Below are 21,185 nucleotides of genomic sequence, written 5' to 3' on the forward strand. Positions count from 1 at the left end.
GATAAGGGCCCCTGGATGAAGGCACAGGATAAAAGCCGGTGCCTGGTTCTCATGATGCATGAAGATGCTCCAGCAACTGTGATCTGTGGCCCCATCTTCCCATCCACTTCTGAGCCCCCTGTTGGTATTTGGATTACTTTAGGGCTTAGAGCTATGAGAATAAGCAACCTCCTTGGCCTGCCTAAAGGGTGAGTGTAGTGTGCGTGTGCGTGTGTGTGTGAATACTATATTAGTTTGCTTGGTTTGCCATCACAAATTACAACAGAGTGGCTTGAAAAAAAAAACAGAAGTTTAATGTCTCACAGGTTTGGAGACTCAAAGCCCAAGATCAGGGGTTCAGCAGAATTGGTTCCCTTCTGAGGGTTGTGAAGGAGAATCTGGTCTATTCTGTTCTCCTAGCTGCTGGTGGTGTGCTGGCTATCTTCAGGACCCTAGTCCTATAGATGCTTCTCTCTGATCTCTGCTTCATGTTCACATGGCTTTCTCCCTGTGTCTATGTCTGTGTCCAAATTTCCCCTTTTTTAAAGGACACCAGTCATATTGGATTGGGTCCCACCCTAATGATCTCCTTTTAACTTAGTCGCCACCGTTAAGAACTTATCTTCAAATCAGGTCACCTTCTGAGGTCCTGGGAGTTAGGGCCTCAACATAGGAATTTTGAGGAGACAGAGTTCAACCCACCACAGGTACATATGACTGCCAGTGGCACAGGACACCAAAGACACCAGAGAACTGGGAGGAGGTTGGCAGACACTGAGATTTATCTGCTCCATTATCCATTCTGCTCTTTTTTTCTTGCTACTGGAATCCCAGATTTGTTCAGAATGACATATTTAACAAGCACCCACTATGTCAAAGGCTATACTCCTCAAGAGGAGATGCTCTTTGTCCTCATGGATAGGGAGACAGGCAATAGGCACTAGTTTCGTAGATTTATAGAAAGATAGAAGGTATATACTGGTTTTCAAAGAAACAAAAAAGTAAAGTTGGATGCACTGGTTTGAAGAATATCCCCCCACATTCATGCCCACCCAAATCTTATAATTTCCCTTTTGGAAATAGGATCTCTGCCAATGTAATCAAGTTAAGATGAGATTATACTGGATAAGGGTGAGCCCTAAGCCAATGACTGGTGTGTTTTAAGGAGAGGGGAATGTGGACAGAGACACAAACAGAAGTCCATGTGATGATGGAGGCAGAGATTGGAGAGATGCATCTATAAGCCCAGGATCCCTGCGGATTGCAGAAGCCACCAGAAGCTAGGAGAGAGGCATGGAAATGGTTCTTCTTCATAGCCTCCAAAAGGAAACAACTCTGCCAATACCTTGATTCTGGGCTTCCAGCCTCCAGAATTGTGAGACAATAAATTTTAGTATTTTAAGCCACCCGGTTAATGGGACTTGGTTACAGCAGCCACAGGAAATGAATACACTGTAAGGCAAATCAGGAATGGGAGGAGTTTTGTGAGTTGACCTGATGAAGAAGGTGACATTTAAACAAAGACATAATGGAAGTGAGAAGACCACGTGGGTACTGGGGAAGAACACTTCATGTAGAGGGAATGGCCAGTGCAAAGGGGCTAGATAGGGACCTGAGAGGCCAGTGGTGGCTGGAATGATGAGAGAGAGGGAGTGAGCAGGAAAGGATGAGGTCAGAAATGACACAGGAACCAGACCTTGTAGGTCCTATGGGCCACCATAAAGACTTTAGCTCTTGCACTAAGTGACATGGAGTAACATGATCTGACATTTCAGAAGTGACATAATATGACTACACTCCAAGCCAGGTGGACCATGATTAAACGAAAAGCAAACATGGAAAATTTATCCTCCATTTTCCCAAAGTTCCTTGTAGCTAGCAGAAGCTAAAAGATGATCAAGTAAAAACTGATAAGATACAGTCATAAGGCTACTGAAGGAGGTGGTGGTCTCTAGGAGAATGTTTGCTTTTCTAATATAAGGGATTGACACAGCTAACACAGCCCTTCTTTCACCCCTCTTCTCTTTCAACTGGGGCATAAGTCTGGTGCTTCAGCAGCCATTTTGCAACATGAGGCAACAAGCCTGGATTTAAAAAAAATCAACCCATATGGTGGGAATGTAAATTGGTGCAGCCACTATGGAAAACAGAATGAAAGTTTCTCGAAAAACTAAAAGCCAAACTACCATATGATCCAGGAATTCCACCCCTGGGTGTATATATCAAACAACCACCCCCCCAAAAAAATACTAATTAGAAAAGATACATTCACCCAATGTTCATAACAGTATTATTTACAATAGCCAAGCTATGCAAGCAACCTAGGTGTCCATAAACAGATGAATAGAAAAGATGTGGTATGTATGTACATATGTATGTACATATGTACATACATATGTACACACAGGGACACACACACACAATGGAATACTACTCAGCCATTAAAAAGAGAATGAAATTTTGCCATTTGCAATAACATGGATGGACTTGGAGGGTATTATGCTAAATGAAATGTCAGACAGTGAAAGACAAATACTGTATGATATCACTTACATATGAAATTTAAAAATACAACAAACTAGTGAATATAACATAAAATAAGCAGACTCAGACTCACAGATACAAAGAACAAATTAGTGGTTACCAGTGGGGAGAGGGAAGGAGGGAGGGGCAATATAGAGGTCAGGGAGTAAATGGCACAAACTATTAGATATTAAATAAGCTACAAGGAGTGGGAGATACAAACTATTAGGTGTAAGACAGGCTCAAGGATGTATTGTACAACATGGGGAATGCAGCCAATATTCTGTAATTTTATAATAACTATAAATGGAGTATAACCTTTAAAATTGTGACTCACTATGCTGTACACCTATAACATATATTTTACAGCAACTATACTTCAACCTAAAAAAAAATAAACCCATAGGAGTTCCTGTTGTGGCTCAGCAGAAACAAATATGACTAGCATTCATGAGGACGCAGGTTCAATCCCTGGCCTCATTCAGTGGGTTAAGGATCCGGCTGTGGTGTAGGTCACAGACATGGCTTGGATCTTGTGTTGCTGCAGCTGTGGTGTAGGCTAGCAGTTACAGCTCTGATTCAACCCCTAGCCTGGGAAGTTCCAGATGCCACAGATATGGCCCTAAAAACATAGATAGATGATAGATAGATAGATAGATAGATATTTTTTTTTTAAATCAACCCATAAAGCAAAGGAAGATAAACAGAGACTTACCTACAATGTCATCACCAAGTAGTTAAGCCAACAAAAACCACCACCTACCCTCTCACTTATTGTTATGTGTGAACACTATGTGTTTAAGCCATAGATTAGGTTCCCTTTTACTTGCAGCTGAACATTTTCCTAATGGATATAGTAGAAAATCAGACTCCAGAGAGTCAATAACAAGAAGGTCATTTAGAAGCCAAGGCAATATCTACTTGGGTCAGTCTTTACTCCAACATTGGCATTTGGGGGGAAGACAAAGTTGAACAATTTATCAGAAAAGGCTCTAATAGCCAGAAATTGCACAGCAGATACAATGAATCTTTGTGAATGTTCACTCAGACTTGAAAAGGAGATGAGTAAGATAAAAAGAAGCTGTGTGTAGAAAGGATAATCATTACTTCCTTTCTCTGATAAATGTGCCTAAGCCCTGTGATAAACAAATAGTCAATAGGAAAACAAAATTATGCACTGAAATTTGACTATCCCTTGGGATATCTTCTAGGAAGGCAAGATAGATGTCTTTTGCCTTCTCAAATGCAGGATTACTTGAAACTGAAATGATTTCCATTTTTGGACCTCAGTAAATAGTTCACAACTGTTTTTGCTTTTGGAACCCTAAGTCCGTGTAATGAAATCTATGGGCCCAGCACCTAAAGTCAATTCACAGAGTGACATGTATAAAAATGTACATGATTTCAGAGGGCTCACGGGCCTTTGAAACACAAAGTCTATATCCACCAGATCAAATCTCTGGCAGGCTGTCCTGAAGTCAGAGAGCAAGGTGAGGAATGGGTATGGTTTGGAAAATAGAATGTTAAGTTCAATTTGCAGCCCAATGATTTGAAAGTGCAACATTATCATATTGCATGTTACTGGGTACTGGGACACATCCAAGTCCAAACTGCTAGCTTGGAAGGGAATTTAGAACTTCAGATTCAGAATCCTTTATTGCCTTCTGTGTTTCTCTCTTCTTTTTTTTTTTTTTTTTTGTCTCAAAGATTTCTTGCATGCCCAATAAAAGACAGCCTCTGTGCTGAATGCCAAGGATATCAAAGAGAATAAAGAACATGTGTCTTCAGGCGTGGGGAGGACAGGGAAACCCCGTGATGTAACATGTTAGGAAATTTATCAGAGAACACTTGACCTGATACAATAGGTCTAGTGATATGAATGTGCATTAGACACTGATTCCATGACGAATGTGTGTAGCACATAATAGCAAAAATAAATCAATGCTTCAAAGGAGAAGTGAGGGTGACATTAGCCTTCCTATTGCCAGCAACAGCTCGGCCTTGCTTTTAGTCTGTGTGATTCTAGTCAAACTAAGCCCACTTTTTGAATCAAGAGAGGATCTGTGATCCAAGGCTGGCCAATCAGACCACCAGGTTCTTCCAAGACCAGTGATTGGTCCGGGGATGGTCTTGTGATCCAAGTCAGATCCATCAGAGCTGATGAGATGGAGTCCTGGCACTTTTGTTTGAGCTTTGGGCAAAACAAACTCTGTTCTCTCTGAATGAAAGTGAGAGAATGTGGGTGGGGCTAGAGCTCCTGGAGGGTCTCGTGTTCATGAGGAGATAGGATGTCTGAGACAGAGAAAACCAAAGGAACAAAGGAAGGCAAAGTGAATGATAGATGACTCTGTGTGAGACCTGGAATCAAGTCAAGACAGAAACCACAGCTAGTCCCTATTTTAGCTATATGAACACATTAATGTACATATCTATGAACATACATATGCACATATTTACATAGTTATATATGTGTATGTGTATAGGTATATGCATATGAACACAATTTTGATTGATTTTCTGCCCGTGGTTATCCCAACATTCCTGATGAAGGCACTTCACAAGGTCAGTTGGAAGGCCATCTACTCAGAAGGGGATGCTAAGCCAAGGAATGGAAGAATTACTCAGGAAGCATATACATAAAAAGAAGGACTGAATTAGTCAAAGGATAACATTTGAAACCATGGTTGCACAGATATGCCACGACAATAAAGAGGATTCCTTGATGAGGTTGAATGGGAGTCACTTACAACTAAAAGACTCTGGTTGAAGACAGTGTCACAGCATCCTTGTACAGGTGAAGACTTAGGGGCCCAGGTAGATTAAATTACTTGTTCAATGTTTTACAATTAACTAACCAAGCTGAGCCAATATGAATACATTCTAGGACTGCTATGATTTGGGGAGAAATTCCATTACCACCACCACCCCCTGGCTGGAGTTGCTGAATTGCGTAAAAATATATAGCTACTGGCGGGCAATGTGGCATCATCACATGGGCAATCTGCCTAAGAAGGGAGCTGATGTTGAGGGGAAAAAAAAAGTAATGAAATGTTAGAGGCCAAGTCCTGATAGCACTTTGTTAGCCCCTGGATCTAACTATGCCTGAAGCTACTCCAAGCTTGACCTTTTCAATCAGTGAAGTCAATTAGTACTTACCCCTCCTTGGCAGTACTCAGCAGTCACCTTTACATGCTGTCAATTCTTTATAGAAAATAGCTGCAGCTCCCTTCCTGCAGGTCCCTCCCCCAGCCCCTGGCCACTGAGGTACCCTTGGCATCATGCAGGAAAAGCTGGGAAGCCCAGAATGTTTAAACCCCAGCAGCAGCCCTCAACTGACCACAGAGACTGAATGGATAACTTCCCCAGTTCCCTTGCCCCTCAACTGAGATAACTCAAAAAGATATTCTATGATATCACCCATAGTTTGGAACAAATGACTTAAGCTCCATCTTCCCCCATTACAACTAGCTTGATAATGAGCACTCTCTATCAGCTTCCTTCTCTTCCCTGCTTCATTTTTCCAATACTAACCATGGTTTCCTGTGATCATCTCCCAAGTAAACTATTTGTACTCATCTCCTCATCTCAAGACTGCTTCAAAATAGGATCAATATATTTTGGACCGAGTCCAAAATAAGACACATACTCCACTTTTTTTTTTAAGTTTTAGGCCATGATGAACTCTGTTTCTATAGCTCACACCCATCCATGTTCCATAAGGATCTCAACATCCTTATCATAAGTAGAAACATCTCCATCATTGAGAGAATCAGAGCAGGTGCCCTGAACCCATAGAATTCAGTTAGCAGAGATGCCACACTCTTCCTTCTGAGGAGGGGCTGGAGTGTTAACAGAAAAGACGAGGTGCCTGGGTCTCACCAATGGGTGTCCCCCAAGCCTATGGAGAGCAGAAACCTTGGATCTTATGAGAGGTCCCATTTTCTTTTCTCATAAATGTTGCAGGTTCCCCGCTCCATGTATTGCTGTTAATAAATTATACTCCACCCCTCTTTTAAGGCCCTTTTGTTATATAACTCCAGCTCCCAGTTCCATTAACTCTCCATTACTCGAACACTTCATTATGACTTTTTTTTTTTTTTTTTTTTTTTTTTTTTTTGCTAGCTGAGAGCATGGCTTCTGACACCCTCAGCCAGGCAGGAGGCAGAGATCAAAATGGCCCATTAAGTTCCTGTGGCCAATGCACAACTTTTTTTTTTTCCCAGAGTCTATTTTCTGCTGCTTTTAAATTAATGGGCTCGAATGTTTCCCTTCCCTAGCAAATTCCCCAATAGCATGCCAAGGACAGAGCCCAGGACAGAGAGCTTCGGGTGGCCTGAAACGCAACTGTTTCTTCACATCCTTCCTTCCTATCCACCCACCACCGCAGTGGAAGGTTTAATTCCCCTCAAAGTGAGGCCACACTTTTGGGTCATCAGCTGAAATGTGCAACCCAGGCCATCATGAGTAATGCTTTAAAGTGCCAAGTGTTGCTCTCAAATGCCTGATTACAAGATGTTGCATAGGAGAATATAAGCATTGGAAGGCTGGGGAGGCTAGTTCCTCAACTGTCTTCCAAAGCCCCTGTTGTTCAATGCTGTGTTTCCAAGATGCCGTCTTCTCTTTTTTGTTTCTGATGGTTTACTTGGGGAACACAAAGCCAAATCACAGGGAACAAAGCAATTTGCAAAAGACAGAAGCAAAGACAACACAGGCACATGGCATTTGCACATGCTTCATCTGTAAAATACACATAAAATAGATATGCACATAGATGGCTGGTATATAGCTCTGTGCTTCACATGCATTACTTTATCTAACTTTCCCCTCAATTAATATTATAGCCATTTTTCAGAAGGAGAAAGCAAGTCACAGAGAGGAGAAGTGCCATATCTAACACCACACAGATATTAAGAATTAGGGTCTGGATGTGGCTGAGAACTATCTTCTCAAGATCACATGCTTGCTTATAAACATATTGCTCTGTTGTCTCTTAGATTTTCACTTAAGCTGAAACTGAGACACATGTGTACTACGTTCATCACGCATTTTCATAAATATCATACACCCAAAACCTCATTGCCAACACATGATATCAGAGGCACTTTGCCTTTAGCCCAGCTGTAATGCTCTCAGCTTCAACAGCATAAAAATAAGTCCTTTTGTTTGGACAAGGCCTTGCCATTTACAAAGCACTTTCATATACATTAACTCATCAGCACTGAATTCGCTGACAGGGCCAAGACGAGAAATGGACAAGGGAAAGGTAATATATCATTGACCAAAATAATAATTTGGCCCTTTAGATAAAGGTTTCCATCCAAGAATAAAGTATATCTTTTAGCCACATACAGGCAAGATCAATAGTCATATCATCTTTGTCCTGGAAGGGATCTTGGAGATGACTGTCTTAGTTCACTTGGGCTGCCATAACCAAATACCATAGATCAGTGCCTTAAACAACAGAAATGTATTTCTTACCATGCTGAAGCCTGGAGGGCCAAGATCAGGGTGGCAGCTTGGCTGGGTTCTGATAAGGCTTTTCTTTCTGGCTTGCCTGTGGCCACCTTCTCACTAGGTCCTACCATGGCAGAGAGACAGACAGAAAAAGAGAGAGCTCCAACCTCTTCCTCTTCTCATGAGGACCCTAATCCCATCACAGAGACCCTATCTTCATGATCCCCTCTAAACTTAATGACCCTCCAAAGGCCCCATGTCTAAATACCATAACCTTGGAAGGCAGTATATTAGTGCATCTTTTATTGGGGGAGGGGTGGGAATACAATTCATCCCATAACATACTTAACCCATATTCAACCCATTTCTCAACAGAACTATGAAGAACAAGATGGAGTCAATTTCCCAACTCCAAAGAAAGGAGAAGGGAAAAAAAGTCATACAACTGATTGGACTGGCAACTGTGTAATCAATTGATTAACAAGTCATTGGATTCTTGCTTGCCCTACTTGATTGATCATTAAAGTCAACAGTCATAATAGCTTCCAAAAATCCCCTTTTCCCAACCCAAACACACACATGCCCTTTTCTCCAAGCTTTTTTAATTTAAAAAAATTTTTTCATCTTATTTTTTATTTTTCATTAAAGTATAGATGATTTATAGTGTTGTGCTAATTTCTGCTGTACAGCCTAGTGACCCAGTCATATACATATATTCTTTTTCTCATGCTCTCTTCCATCATGTTCCATCCCAAGAGACTGGATAGAGTTCCCTGTGCTATACAATAGGACCTGACTGCTCATCCACTCTAAATGTCATAGTTTGCATCTACCAATCCCAAATTGTCATCCAACAGATAGCCAATAGGCACATGAAAAGATACTCAACATCACTAATTATTAGAGAAATGTGAATCTCCAAGCACTCTTGAGAACTGGATCCAACAAGCTAAAACGACAGACTGGATGGGCAGGGCTTAACTATTTAGGTAGTCAGAACTACGTCTCGTTTTGGTAGTTCTCTGCGTCAAACGCCAAACTTCAGGGCAGACCACGTTCATGCACAGTCCAAGCTGACATGTCTTTGTCTAGCTCTTGTGGGGTGATTTTGATTTTTATGGTCAAATTAGTGGTTTCTTTTGGTGCCTTTGATCAGCTTCACTTCTGATCTCAAGATTGCCCAAGCAACTGACCAGTTTGGTTCATTCGCACAAACATCCAGTTAAAAATAAGTCAACCGCACCATCTGTGGGGTATTGTGCAGGCAAAAGAAAATAAAAAAACCCTGAATTTTACATGTGGCTTCTTTTTCCTCTCCCGCTTTCCTCTCTCAACCAGTTGTGTAGGCACAACCGCAGAAGAATTGCCATCCTGGGGGGTAAAAAAAAGAAACACGAACAGACAACGATTCCACCCCGGCATTCGTGCGATCTTGAAGTTTGCCCCCAGTAAGCAAAAGCCTGACACTTGAATGATTCACAACACAGCTCCTACCCAGAAGAATGTGCCAAGAGCCAGATGGTCCTATCAGCCTGGGTCGGGGTGGTGGAGGCTGGAGGTGGGGGATTAAATCGATTGAAATCAGTTTCTCTCCCAGTCTGGGCCCAGCTTCTGAATTCTAGGATTCCTCAAACCTCAAAAGTGGAATTGCTGTTCTCTCAAGTCCCAGGGTGGCTGGATTCCAAGCCCCTTGCAGCCAAATCCTAAAACGTGGCTTTACTTTGGAGAATTCAAATGTGGCTTCGCTTTCAAGAATCTGGCCCCAGCGTGACGGGGATCTGGTGAATCACTTGGAAAATGGAAAACGGAAAGGTCTAAGAGGTTTGCCTCCCACCCAGGCCCCATGGCAAACTGGTCTAACTGGCTGGCCTATCCAAGGGTGTCTGCCTGGCCTTCCAGATGCCTCACTGTAGGGAAACAGGCATTGCCCATTTGGGGGAGCGCTCAGAGGGCCTTTGTCTGCCTTTCCTTTCCCTACTGTAACCTTGAGGCGAGGCCACAGCTGTTTATGTGCTTAACTTTACTAGGGATTTTTTTTTTTTTTTTCCTGAGGCCCCATTTCTTGCTGGGCCCAGTAAGGTATCCTAACTTCTGCAAACTTCCCACTGACTCTCCACACATGGGTATGTACCACTGTGATAGTCCAGAACACCCAGGAACTTAGAAGACTGATTGAGAAACGAGGGGCACGAAGGTTTCCTAAAAATAAAATGAAATGAAAAATGCTGATGATGACTTTGAAAAACAGCTGCGGACTTCCCGATCAAGATATGTAGCCTTCTGGGGTTATTTCCAGGCCAGGCTGCCTGCCAAAGGCTGTGATGAATTCTAGGTTCCATATGGCGTGTCCCATATAACAGAGATCTGGCACCCATGAATCCCAAACTCTAACCTGCCGTTCCAAGACCGGCTCTCCTAGAGATGTAGGTTTGTAAGGGTTGAACTCCAAGATCCTCTTAGATGTTCTTTCCTCTATTTGGAAGGAAGATTCTCATGCAGACCTCTCATTTCTACTGTGGCCTGCTGAAAAGCCCTTGGCTTTGGAGCCATGAGTTGCTGAGTTCAAATTCTCACTCTTTCCCTTACTCGCAAAGTGCATTCAAATAAGAAATGTAACTTCTCTGAACATCAGCTTCTGTATCCACAAAAGGAAAATGATCAAGTCCAGCCCTTAGGGTTCCACAAAGTTACAGGTAAACTAATTAAGTGGGCTGATACTATAGCTCTATATATATATGAGATGCTCAAAATCTAGTACCTATCCTTATTATCATATGCCCTCCATTTTGCCCCAGTGGGACATAAATCCAATTGTATGGTACAAAGCATCTTGTGCTGGTCATTGAGGTCCCCAGAGTCCAAGGCAGCATCTGGAAAATCAATGTTCCATTCAAGAAATATCCCTTAAGCATTTCTTTGTGTCAAGCCCTATTCGAGACATGGGACTGCAGAGATAAGTCAAACTCAGATCTTGTTCTTAAGGAGTCATAGTGTTAAAGAGAAAGAGAGAGACGAGTGTAACAAGGAAAATACCTGTGTGTGTGTGCGTGCATTACTGTCTATTAATGTACTTTTCTTCTCTCCCTCTAATTCTGCCACATTCCTTCCTCTACCAAGTCAAAGTTATAGAGAGATTGCCCCTGAGGATGGGAAGGTGGCCACCACCTAGAATAAAGGACTCAGTAGAGTAAGAGGAAAGAAGAATAGGGCAGGAGTTCCCTGGTGGCCAAGTGGTTAAAAGATCTGGCATTTTCACTGCTACAGCATGGGTTTGACCCCTTCTGCATGGTGCAGGCACAGCAAGAAAGAGAAAGGAAGGAAAGAAGGAAGGAAAGAAGGAAGGAAAGAAGGAAAGAAGGAAAGAAGGAAAGAAGGAAGGAAGGAAGGAAGGAAGGAAGGAAGGAAAGAAAGAAAGAAAGAAAGAAAGAAAGAAAGAAAGAAAGAAAGAAAGAAAGAAAGAAAGAAAGAAAGAGAGGGAGGGAAGGAAGGAAGGAAAAGAAAGAGAGAGAGAGAGAGAAAGAAAGAGAGAAAAAGTTTGCTTGGTGCTGAGTTGTCAGGAGTGGAAGAGTCCTTGGTCAACCCTCAGCAGCACTCTTCTGCCTATAGGAATCAGGGGAGACAGAAATATCCGTATGTGTTTGGGGGAATCTAACCACCTCTGGGACCGTGGCCCTGGTTCACTTCAAAGTTTCTCAGAGCATGACCATGCTGATGGCTTTGGGTACCCCAGACTGAGAGTGGCATCTAAGGAAACTGGAAGTCCTATGTATGCCAGGGAGAATGCTAAGAGTCTAGAAAAGCAGAAAAACCCCAAAATCAGAAGTGGGAAATGACCAGGGTCGAGGACTGCAGGGCAGTGTGGGACCCAGGAGACAGGCAAGGCTGGCCACCTACAGCAGAACAGAGCGAGCTGCCAATGCAAACTGGTCACCCTGTCACTGTGCCCAGAAGCTGCCTTGTAAATGAGGCAGAGAAGCAGGGCCATCTTGAGAAGGAAGACGTAGACTTTACCAGGAGTTCAAGTCTGTATTGGCTAAATATTTCCTAAAGAAATCACTACCTTTGGTTGGCAAATTTAATTTTTTTTTTTTTTTTTTTTTTTTTTTTTGCCATTGCAAAAATGGAAATGGAGACTCCAGGGCAAACTGAAATCACTTCTAGAAAATGAAGAAAGCAGGAGTTCCCATCGTGGTGCAGCAGAAACGAATCCAACTAGGAACCATGAGGTTTCAGGTTCGATCCCTGGCCTTGCTCAGTGGGTTAGGGATCCAGCGTTACCGTGAGCTGTGGTGTCGGTTGCAGATGCAGCTTGGATCTGGTGTTGCTGTGGCTCTGGCGTAGGTCAGCAGCTATAGCTCTGATTAGACCCCTAGCCTGGGAACCTCCATATGCTGCAGGTACAGCCCTAAAAAGACAAACAAAAAAAAAGAAAATGAAAAAAGCTGTATTTTGTTTACTACATTCATCTGAGCACATGCGAATCGTAGCATGTGTAATTGAACCCTCCTACACACGAGTCCACTGCAATACATACTGATCCTCATGATACATGCCACCAGATGAGTAAAGAGCCAGGGGTGGGGTGGGGGTTAAGTGGGAGGAGCTTTCAACCTAGACTTGGGAGGTGAGCTAGAGGAAAGCCTCTTGGGGGAAAAGGAGACCTGAATTCAGTCCTGAAGCATTCCAGCAGCAGGAAAGGGAAAAGGCAGTAAAAAGCTACTGAGGGAGTTCCTACTGTGGCTCAGCAGAAACAAATCTGACTGGTTCCCATGAGGATGCAGGTTCAATCCCTGGCCTCACTCAGTGGGTTAAGGATCCAGCGTTGCTGTGAGCTGTGGTGTAGGTCACAGATGCGGCTTGGATCTGGTGTTGCTGTGGCTGTGGTGTAGGCCAGTGGCTACAGCTCCAATTCAACCCCTAGACAGGGGAACTTCCATATGCTGCAGGGGTGACCCTAAAAAGAGAAAAAAAAAATGCTGCAGAGAATTCAAGGCAGGGAAAACTATGGACAATGGTGGAAACAGAAATAATGCAAGGGAGGCCAATTACCCAGTTTGAAAATGGTAGAAGGAAAAGTGCAATTCTTTCAACACTCTCTGATCACCTGCTGTGAGCCAAGCACACAGTAGGAGAATCCTGAGGATGTAAAGGTCTGACAAGGATGGAAGAGGCTTGGCCAGGGTCTCAGGAGACCCCTTGACCCTGGAGAAATGGAATGGGTAAGTTGTGCTACCAGAAGTCACCTCGGACTCCAGGAGTGGGATAGGAATGTATGATCTTGCATATCCATGTAAAAGGTCTGGGTGTGTCCAGATAAGGACAGTGGTGAGGTGGGCTGAGTGGTGAGATGAGAACCTCCTATTATCTCCCAAGAACCCCTTTTTTTTACACCCAGGCCTGTCCTGTCCCAGATACCTCTTAAAAGCACCATCATGTATCCATCTAGAGCTGGGGATGGAAAGGGAGGCAGCATCCCTTATTGGGAAGCAATGGAACATTCTGACTTGGCCATTTTGATATATTTCAACTCAAGAATTTGGATATGACTGAGATGTAGTAGTAGAATATCTCTCTTTAAAATCACTTCTATAAGCAAGAACGTACCTTCCATTCATCTTTGAGCCTCTTCTCCCAAGTGTCAACTCTCCCCATTCCAGTCCAGGAATAGAGGTTTGAAATGAGAAGACATTCAGGCATGATATTAAGATTAAAGGGAAGGGTTGTAGGATGTGACAGATCTGAAAATTCATCATGGAAATGTCTCTTTCTAGCCATGGACTTTGGGAAGGTCACCTAAGCCCTCTATAAAAATGAAGATTGATTAGGGAGTTCCCATCATGGCTCAGTGGTTAATGAACCTGACTAGCATCCATGAGGAGGCGGGTTCAATCCCTGACCTTGCTCAGTGGGTTAAGGATCCAGCATTGCTGTGAGCTGTGGTGTAGGTCGCAGACACAGCTTGGATTCCCTCATTGCTGTGGCTGTGGCATAGGCTAGCAGCTACAGCTCTGGTTGGACCCCTAACCTGGAATTCTCCATGTGCTGTGGGTGCATTCCTAAAAAGACAAAAGACAAAAAAAAAATGAAGATTGCAATTAGGATTCTTCAGGTTATTGTGAAAAATAAATGCCCAATAGCTTAGCACCAGGCTTGATGCAGAGCTAGTGATAACTATTATTACCAGTTGTTCTAGTTCTTTAAAATAGCCATACAACTTTTGACCCTCTTCCAATTAAGAGGTGGGGTCTGTACCTCCTCCCTTGAATCTGGGTCAATCTGTGAACTCTTCAATGAAAACAGTATAGCAATAGTGATGCTGACTGATTTCCAAGGCTAGGTCATAAAAGGCCATACAGCTTCCTTTTTGTTTGCTAGAACACCAGAACTCTGGGCCATCAAAAGAGTGTGACAACTCTGATGCTGCCATGGTGTGAGGAACCCCAAGCCACAGGAAGAAGCCATGTGTAAACTCTCTGATGGGAAGTCCCAGCCAATCCCAGACATCAGTCATATAAGTCAAGGAGATGTTAGGTACTTCCAGCCCTCAGCCTTTAAGAATCTTCCCAACCGAGGAGCTCTTGCTGTGGTGCAACAGGATCAGAGGCATCTTTGGAGTGCAGAGACCTGGGTTCGATCCCCGACCTAGCACAGTGGGTTAAGGATCCAGCATTGCTACAGCTGCGGCTTAGGTCGAGACTGGGGCTTGGATCTGATCCCTGGCTCAGGAGTTCCTATGCCACAGGGCAGTCAAGAATGAAAAAAAAAAAAAAAAGATTTTTCCTAGCTGAAACTGGGTCATCACAGAGCAGTGACCAAACAATCCTAATGTATATCTATTCATTTCCTGGCCCACAGAATTCATGGGCATAACAAATCTGAAAATAAGTACCCTCAAGCAAATCTCAAGTATTTCTTTATCCATATTCACACATTTGCAGAGCCTGCAAACAACTGTTAAAACAGTAAGCATGGGTGTTGCAGCTGCCAACAAATTACTGCAGGATTTTTTTAATAAACTATTAATATAACAACAGATTTTATAGTTATCTGTGGCATATAATTATGACCCATATTATGTGTCTCCAGTTTATTGCCTGAACATACTTCTCCATTGACAAAAAGGCTGTGGATTTTATATTAGTTGTAATGGGAAAGAATGGCTACTGCTAAGGACTTTTCATCTGCAAAAGGACATTTTAGACTCAATCTTATTAGCATGTCAAGGAACAACAGTATTAAGCCATGCAGATGACATAAGGATGGAATTGGGTATTATCTTTCTCCCTACCCCCCTCAGCTCCTAGTACAATCCTCATACATGGTAGGTGTAGAAGTAGCCACCAAGATGTGATGCTCAGATCTTCCTTCAAGAAAGCTGTATCATTCAGCTGCAAGGGTTGTAGTTAGCAGACAGCCTCCAGCTGCAGTACCTTTGGGATCTAGGTTACCTTTTCAGTCAAAGTTATTTCCTTCCTGGGAAGCCCCCATCCAAGCATGGAACAGGGCTGGACATTTCTGCTCAGCACAGAACTCCTCTAATGGACAGTCTTTGCTCTGAGTGTGCTAAGACCCTCTCTGATCTTCCTTGTGCTCTGAAGCTATTCCTACCTAATCCTGCTTCTTTCCCCCCTTCATCTTTCACAGGTATTATCCTCCAATAAATCTCTAGCATTCTCCCTCCTCCTTAGCATTTGCTTTCCATAAGACTCAACTTACACCAGTGGGGTGCTCATCAAATTGAAATTGAGTACATACGATAAATATCTATTGGGGGAGATAAAGCTTTGGTTGAGAAAAGAAAAGAATCAAATGACTTTGCTTTGTCCAGATCTGGTATATGCTACCAGTTGGTAGAGTTAGATGCCGCATGTCTCCTAAAATAACTATTTGTGTTAAGTTTGGGGTGTTGACATGCTTACTGAGCTGCCCTCTCAGCGTCTATTCACATCTATAAAGTGATATTAGGAAAAAGAAGACTCTTGGGAAAAGAGGAAGTAAGGCTCCGTTGATAGCCTACCCAGCATCCATTCGCCCCATCCTTCTTCCTAATAAGATCTAAGTTTTGTCCATGTGTCCATCCCTCCTCCACATAGCTCATGTTCTTTGAGGGATGTCAACACCATCACCGGCTCTGAGGCTCAACCTCAAGAGTCATTTAGTTTTGCTTTGAGTGATTGCTTCAGGAATGGTCATTTGATCCATCTGGACAGTGAGATGCAAGAAGTTTACTGGGGGATGGGAGACATATATGAAAGTTCTTTCATCTTCTAGCAGAATTTCCAGAAGCAGCCTGCTCTCTTATTCCTCTGAGTAAGACCAGGTGTAGACATCAGACATGGGGCAACCACCTTACAGGTAGCTGAAAAAAAAGAAAAAGTGCAGTCTTGTGGAAAACAAGACTGAAGCAACTCAGAAAAGTAAAACCAGAGATATTGCAGGAAATCAGCTCTGCAGCTCACCCTGTTTCTGCTTTCCAGGTATGCTTGTCAATGCATTTCCTTACAGTTTAAGCCAGTTCCTATTGAGTTTTCCATATGCATCTTACAGCTTGATAAAAAGATGCTTTCCGCCTCCCCCACTCCCCAACTAAGCTGCAAAGATAGTAAAAGTAGTATGTTCAGCAAGACTGGGGTGGGCTCTAGCAAGATCAGGCGGCAGGAAATTGCAACAGGACCCAAAGGAGAACTTGTCATATGGGAAAGGGGTCATGGTCATGGCAGCTGTCTCAGACTCAACCCCATGCTAGGTCAATGGAAGGAAGTGCTCTGGGTATCTGAGCAGCTGCATCTGGAAACCTCTGATCTAGCTTCTGTGACAATTCAAAGAGCTGTAGTACTGGTTGTCCCAGGACCTCTGCAGTGGATGCCTTTAGCTAAGTGAACAGAAGGAAAGCAAACCTTCCCTCTCTCTCAAAAGAACTCCACCCTCCACATCAGGCTCCACCAAGATAAGCTAGAATAAAACCTTGGGGTGACAGGCAGGCAAGCTGGGCATGGCAAGATAGGGACCAGGGCTATCAGAGTTCATATTTCCTTTCTCATTCTCCCTGCAAGCAGAAAGAGGTGAGCAAAGAAGAGAAAACAACCCTGGGGTTCTTGAGAATATTTGTGGAAAGGATTCCCAAACTCTTCCATCAAACTGATGGAGGCGTGTTTCTCTCAGGAGACGCTGGGTCATGCTGCAGTGATAAACATCCTCCAACTTGTAATAGTTTAATCTATCACCAAAATATCACAAAAAAAGATGTCTTTCTCATGTTGCCTGTCACTTGTGGGCTGGTTGATTGTGTATCTAATAGCAAAATCAAGGAAATGGATGTTGGGCAGGCAATTCCCAGTATCAGCCAAATTTGTAGATGACACTTTTTACTCAAAGTCAATGAAAACCTGCTTAGTATTTCTCCCACCCCTTCTTCTAAAACCCCATATATGTTCCTAAAGAAGGGTGCTTCTCTTATAACCTAAAGTAGCAGTAGGCACTAGAATCTGAGTTTCCTCCACATATCAGCTGTTGTGGAAATTTATTGTGGGCGTTAATCTTCCTCTATCCCATCGCTGAAGTGCCAAATGTGAGGAAACTACACAACAAACTAGAAAGGAAGAGCTTGAGACCTGGAGACCCTTACACCTCAGATTCAAGTCCTGTTCCCCCCATTTAACCATCAATGGGTTTTGACCACATGGTCTTACCTCTCTGCCCTCCATTGCTTATCTGAGTGAAAGAGGTGACTCAGAATGCCACACTAATTTTTCCAAGAACAGATTGAGATCACTACAAAGCATTTAGCACCAACCTGGCACATGGTAAACTTCCAATTCATGGTAGACATAATGAAGAAGAGCAAGGAAGAAGAGGAGGAGGAGGAGAGGCAGAGAAAAAGAGGGAGAAGGAGAAAAAAAGAAAGGATGCTGATGTGGTTTTGAGCCAGGCAATAAATCAGAGATTCAACCTGGAGAACTGGACTCCCATTGTGCCAAAAATTCCCTGTTATTCCTCTTGGACTGGCATTTGGTTGCCGAATGGCCCCATTTCCTATTTCTTTGTTCCTGATAATAATCATGCTGACCTTTCTGCAAAAGCACCTCTGGGGATGCTGTAGGAATACTGTCCACTTCTCAAGGACTGGGAGGATCCTGGTCCCTAGCCACTGCTAAAGATGTTTTTTTTCAATTTTATTGGGCTAGAATTGACTTACAATGCTGTGTTAGATTCAGGTGCACAGAATATTGAATCAGTTATAATATGTGTATATATATATACATATCTATGTGTGTATATATATATATATATATATATATATATATGCATTTCTTTTCAGATTCTTTCCCCATATAGGTCACTACAGAGTACTGAGTAGATTTTCCTGTGCTCTAGAGTAGGTCCCTACTAAAGTCTTGGAGTAAGCCTTTAGTAATCATTTGGTAAATGAATGAACAAAGGCATCAGTGAATGAATGAATGAGTAAATGAGCACGTGAAGCTTTTGCCAGCCACTTGGAACAGTCTTAAGTTATTCAACAACACCATAACAATTAGGCATCTTTGGAAGGCCTCCTTCTTGCAAAATCCACATCTTAGCCACAAGGAAGGAGGCCTGGGAGTTATTAGAGACTGACTTGTTTGTTTGTTTTGCAAATGAAAATCAGAGTATAGGAAGCTCTCTGCAGTCAGCTGCAGGGTTCACAGTTAACCCCTTCAGCAACGTGGGAGCCAGTGTCTGCTTTTCAGAATTACATGGAAGTAGATGCACCCCCAGCTCTGGAAGAATGGAAAGACTAAAGTTTCCAGAGACCTGACTGTGCCTCTAAGTAGCTCTGGGAACTTCAGAAAAACAACAACAACAACAACAACAACAACAAAACCCTTCATTTCTCTCCCTGTTACTTGTTCTGCCTAAAAGTCAGAGGATCAGGCACTGCACACCCCAAGCACCTCTCATTCTCCCCACCCCAACACCAAAAGCAATTCATGCCTGGGGGAGGATGTCTTCTGGCTCAGAGTGGGGCTGGGGGTGGCACGTGTTTATGGTATCTGTCCCACACCAAGAGCTTTTCCCTCAATATCTGATACTGATGATAATATTGACATTAATATTAATTAATATGAATTTTAAAAGTAATTAATATGAATTAATGTTAATTAATTCATTGAATGTGTACTGTGTGCCAGGCATTATTTCAAAACTTGACTGGATTCTGTTTTAATCCTCTCTCTCACTCTATGAGATAGATGCTAATATTCTTCCCATTTTACTGATGAGAAACTGAGGCACAGAGAAGTTCAATAACTTACCCAAGGCTTCCTGACCCATAAGTGGTAGAGGTGTGATTCAAACCTAGGAGTATGTTACAGGAGGCCTAAGCCTCTACCCCCTGGGTTCCCAGGAAGCTCTTCTCCCAGGATTGCCTAAGACTGTTCAAAAGTGCCTAGGGTTTTCAGGGGGTAGGAGAGACAATGGAAAGGATCAGTCTAAGAAAAGCCTCCAAACCACAATTGTGGCCCTCATCAGCCCTGGGACTTTCGAGTCCTTCCACTTTGGGGTCCTGGATCTCAGTTTCTCCATCTGAGTTGAGGGAATCACCTGGGGGAAAATATCCAGAGATGGTCCCACTATGATTAGTGGATGAAGAAATCTTAAAAGAAGCTCAGAATAAAACTTCAGAGAGTATGTCAACTCCAAGAATTTGGGAAATGTGGCATGTGGGCATTTGGTTCCTATGGGGTAAGCAGTTCATAGATCCCATCCGTGTAACAGTGCGATCAATGAAGACATCTAAGAGCAAATGAGTCTGGGGCAGGTCACTCCTCTGGTCTTAGTGGCAGAATCCTTCGATGCTGTCCAACATTTTTTTTTAAAGTCAAATGATTAGCTTCATTTCATTGTCTTCCAATGTCTAGGCACTTCCAGAACAGAGAGAAATAACCTGACATCCTTAGGCACAACATCTGTCTCTGCACACAGCCTCTTCTTTCCCCAGGGAGAAATGTCTCCTTTGCACTCATTCCCTCCAGAGGAAGCCAGAAACATGTTGTCACCTGCAAGGATTTCCAAGTGGACCCCGCAGAGAAATGTCAATTGGATGAGGTGTGTGAATATAGAGGCTGCAGAAATGGCTGAGGTTCAAAATGTCCTCATCCAAGTAAACATGAGGTGTGGGGGTGGGGTGTGGGGGGGGGTGCGTGTGTGTGTGTGTGTGTGTGTGTGTGTGGTGGGGGGGCAGGCAGACATTTGCCAATGGAGGGAAGAGTGGGCTGCTACAGTCAAAACACCAGATGGAGATGGGTGGGAATCTCAAGTCCTCTCCTATCAGTTCTGTCATTTTGCACAAGTGCCTAAACTCTTCAAGCCTCAGTTTCCTCCTCATCAAATCCCTACCACTTCCCAGGGCTGCTGTGGGAACTTACAGCAGTAACTCATGAACTGCAGAATTCATACATTACAGCTGCCCTACAAAGAGCAGGAGATCAACCTAGGGGTTATCCGGATGTCTACGTAACCCTGGACAATCCCTTTTGTCTTGTTGTTGTTCCTTTCTAAGTCTTAATTTCTTCATCTGTAAAATAGAAGTGGAATAGCAGAAGAGGTTGATTCTTTAAGCTTTCTTTTTATCAAGACTTTCTTCTCCCCCCCAAACAAGATCTCATGGGGAAACCCAGTGCATACAACTATTAGAGTCTCAGGTTCAAGGAGCAACAGCAAACGCAAGCACACTAGAAAATTTTTTTCTGTCCTTTGTCTTTTCAGGGCTGCACCCACTGCATACGGAGGTTCCCAGGCTCCCAGGGTGGGGGTCTAATCGGAGCTGTCGCTACTGGCCTATGCCACAGCTAAAGCAATGCAGGATTTGAGCTGCGTCTGCAACCTACACCACAGCTCACGGCAACACCGGATCCTTAACCAACTGAGCGAGGCCAGGGATGGAAACCATAACCTCATGGTTCCTAGTTGGATTCGTTTCCGCTACACCATGATGAGAACTCCCACTAGAAACTTTTTTAACCACTTTCTTCCCGGTAAATTTCACAGGTGCTGGGCTCCAGGGAACAGGAGGAAACCAGCAGACCACACCAGGGATTCCCAGTCCTCCTTTGTCTAGGCAGCAACCTCACAGCATTCACCATGTCTGTGTGCCACTGGTATTATTTATTTACTTAGCATTTTTCTCAACCACCTGCTGTTGGCTTACATTTTAATTCAATCCAAAAGGAAGCTATACACCATGACCATAA

General features: G+C 43.3%; 1 long non-coding RNA gene across 6 annotated transcripts in view; it reads right to left on the reverse strand.

Annotated features, from left to right (window-relative positions):
* The window catches only part of LOC110256790, a 471,534-nt gene that overhangs the window by 262,987 nt on the left and 187,362 nt on the right, over positions 1–21,185 (reverse strand). For all 6 annotated transcript variants that reach the window (XR_002338779.1, XR_002338781.1, XR_002338778.1 and 3 more), the window contains exon 3: positions 7,981–8,080. This is a non-coding gene — a long non-coding RNA (uncharacterized LOC110256790). The remainder of the gene's footprint in view (positions 1–7,980; positions 8,081–21,185) is intronic.

The sequence above is a fragment of the Sus scrofa genome, chromosome 14, assembly GCF_000003025.6.
Source record: "Sus scrofa isolate TJ Tabasco breed Duroc chromosome 14, Sscrofa11.1, whole genome shotgun sequence".
In the NCBI taxonomy this organism is placed as follows: Eukaryota; Metazoa; Chordata; class Mammalia; order Artiodactyla; family Suidae; genus Sus; species Sus scrofa.